This window comes from Coturnix japonica, chromosome 1, assembly GCF_054131305.1.
Source record: "Coturnix japonica strain WE chromosome 1, WE-NBRP24, whole genome shotgun sequence".
Classification (NCBI taxonomy): Eukaryota; Metazoa; Chordata; class Aves; order Galliformes; family Phasianidae; genus Coturnix; species Coturnix japonica.
In genome coordinates this window covers 56,405,320-56,408,566 of record NC_140663.1, presented here as the reverse complement: position 1 = coordinate 56,408,566, position 3,247 = coordinate 56,405,320, and the positions used below count along the sequence as shown (strand labels likewise).

General features: G+C 39.0%; 1 long non-coding RNA gene across 1 annotated transcript in view; it reads right to left on the bottom strand.

The window, feature by feature from the left end:
• Nucleotides 1-2,218: 2,218 nt before the first annotated feature.
• The window catches only part of LOC146762433 (uncharacterized), a 3,897-nt gene continuing 2,868 nt past the window's right edge, over nt 2,219-3,247 (bottom strand). The window contains exon 2 of the long non-coding RNA XR_014943839.1: nt 2,219-2,468. This is a non-coding gene — a long non-coding RNA (uncharacterized LOC146762433). The remainder of the gene's footprint in view (nt 2,469-3,247) is intronic.

The following is a 3,247-nucleotide window of genomic DNA, read 5'->3' as shown; positions in this document are numbered from 1 at the left end:
GTAAAGAGAGATGAAACACTGCATTATTTTAGATGTTTCTAATGTAATCACACATGGAAAACAGTCATTTCAAAACCTAAAGCATCCTTACCTTCCTCAGCACATGAGATATGCTCCTTTGCATAAGATTTCTACCATAGTTTCTGTAATACTGCTAATTTTTTCCCTCTGGCACAGTAAAAGTCTGAATTCACATTTCGGCTGTGGTCTAGATTGCTACATTAGGGATGTTACAATGTAAAGCTTTTCCTGCTACACAAATATGTTGTTTGTGGTTTGGTTGTAGAAAGATAAATTAAAAAAAAAAAACAAAAAAAAAAAAAACAAAAAAAAAAACACAGATGGGATATATTCTCCAATGTAAAACTTAATTGAACTTCACTGTAATCCTAGTTAAATCAGCCCTCAGAATGAGCATCCAGTGGGAATAATAAGGAGCTATATGGCAATGCATATTCCACCTACAGAGGGAAAGAGAGATCAGAAATGTATACTCTTTAAAGGTAAATTCCACAGAGAGAAGTATTAGCATTTACATTATTCTAGTGCCCTTTCGATGAGATTCAGATTTAACTTTCCAAATTACCATCTTCAGGCAATTTGTTCTCTCAAAGTCAGGGAGTGCTGTTTTGTATGCCCACTGCAGTGTTCAGTCATTACTATTCACAACGGTGTCCCAAAGTTATGATATTGTTCTTTATTTCCCAAAATTTTATTAGTTTCTCTCCACTCAAAGTTGGAATTACTGGAAAGAACATCATACTGCTTAGGTGTGGTCTGTTTCCTTCAGTGTCCAAATGCCCAATAATACATTTTATAAAATTCCAGCTAGACACAACTCCATGCAGCTCAACTGGCTCTTGCAGAAATTTATTGGCAACACACAAAATATGTCTCTTCCAGAGAAAAACAGCATTTATACTAACCAACAGCCAGCAGAGATGTTTCAAAGTAGTCCAAATGTGGATCAACATTTCAGTGCTCCAACAACATTTGATTTGCCTTTTAGGTGCTGCTGTGACAGCTTTTCCCTTGGGACAGGAGTTCCTGTGCAGGCAAGTGACCACTCATGCACTACATCTATCCATCTTTTGTAACACTTGTGTCCCAATGTGCCTACAAATGATATGTCTGAGTGAATGGTGCTTGTGTACTCTTGAAACTCAGGTAAAGGGAGGACTCCTGTAAGGTCTTTCCAATTGTAATATGAAGTCATTAATCTAGTCACCACATTGGATGGTGTTTTGTGATCCCTAAAATCAGGTTTCATATTCCTTTCTGCCTTGGAATTTAGTATTGCATGTAATACTCTGGATGCTCTATCATGTTGACAGTGTTAAGACATTGTTCATACTACAAGAGCTTTGTTTAAACTACCTTGTTTTCTCAGCCTGGCATAAGAATTTGCCTCAGTATGAGCCTCTCAGTGGTCAAAACTAGCTCTCAGCGTAGACCTAACTACATACCCTGCAAACTGTGATTGAGGAGACAATCACTCTTCTTTGAGTTTAAACATTTAATTATAAAATCCTATCACAATGATTTTTCATTCTTACATTATATTATTTAAAGCAACAAGTTGGTCTGGAGGTTTGTTCTCTCCCACTGCAGAAAAATGACCAGGCCCAATGTCATAGATTTGACCAACAGCTGCAAGAGTGGAGTCCCCTGCCACTCACCATGTCAGATGATACCATACAACAATGTATTTTGTATCTGAGAGCAGTAGCTAAATATTAGCTTCTCTTCCTCTTAATCTCATCAGCTCATTTCATCCACTGTTTCTTCCTCCCACTCAAGCTGGCACTAGGGATATGCCAGGGAATTCTCTAGATCAGCTCTGTTTCCCTAGAGCTGGTGAGAATCAGCGTGGTGAGGTGAAGCAGCCTCCCAGCTAGAAGTGAAGAGCTGCTTCCTGCATCACCTTGGCTTGAAAGGGGTTCACTGGAAAGGCAGACCAGCAAACAAGAAAAAGGTACAATGGGAAAGTATGTTCATTTACAGTAACACCCTACTGCAAAGGCCCGTTTTGCTGCTTCAACTCTTTTAGTCATTTGTGTCCTGCAGACTTCACTCATGTTTGCATAGGTAGAAGAGGAAGTCAGAATGGAGACTGGAGTGAAGCTGCATGACTGATCAACAGTGCATGCGGGTTGGAGTACAGGGGTGATGGGAGTACAGGGGCCTTGAAGACTGAGAATCAGAATTTCCATCCCAGTGAAATTGTTGCAATTTATTTATTTTTATTTATTAAAATAATATTAACATTTGGAAAGTTAGCATGCTTTGTTTTAATATTTTGGCTGAAAGGAATAGCTTAGATGTTCCCAAATTAGTATGTTCTGTTTGCTGAACTCAGCTGAAACTTTTTGTTTGAAGCTTGTCCAAAAGGAACGTGCCTCCACCAATGATGCTGAAGACTGCTGAGTCCACTTGCTTTGAGTAATAGTGAGATAAAGGAGATTTGCCTGTAATGGAGCATGATAAATAAGTAATATGAATTCTGACATAACACAATTTGAAGCGTTCAAGAAGAACATTCTTTTGACTAGAGTATAATGCTGTATAGTCATTCTGTTTGGGAAACAGGATACAGTGGCACGACAGACACAAAGGAACAGGATGTTCCACACAGCCAAGTGCAATGGGTCTCTAGCAGTGCAGTCTTCCCAGAGATAAAACTTGTTGCAGCAGATCAGCATGTGTTTTGTTTCAAAAAGTACCCATTTCAGACTTTAAGAAAGAAAAGTTCATGGTGTACGAGAAAAAATGAGAAGTGTCACTGTTGCAGGGATCTCTGTTTACCATAACAGGAGTACTCGATGTGCATGACTTTGGTTTATATGTTGTCCAGATCACTGCCAAATACTCAGTACTGCATGAAACATGTAACTATTTTTATCCCATTCCAACACATAAGATTGTTTTTGAAAGTTCACATAGGCATTTTCATATCAGTATCACAATGCTTATTTTAGACATTTTAAAAACTAAGCTAAGTCCCAGATTTCAGTTTACATTCCTTCCTCTGCAACAACCCCTAAAGCAACTAAATCATCCAGCATCTGGAGCACTGGGACTGAGAGATGAGATTCCCAGGTTCTATGGCTCTAATTGTGTCTGTTGTCATTTCCACTTCCCTGTACTGACAAATTGTTGGTTTTGCCCTAAAGTTTCTGAGTGCTTTGACTTACACTGAACATCCCAAGGCTCCAGGTCCCTGCTGTAGAGGTAGGAGCCTAGCAGT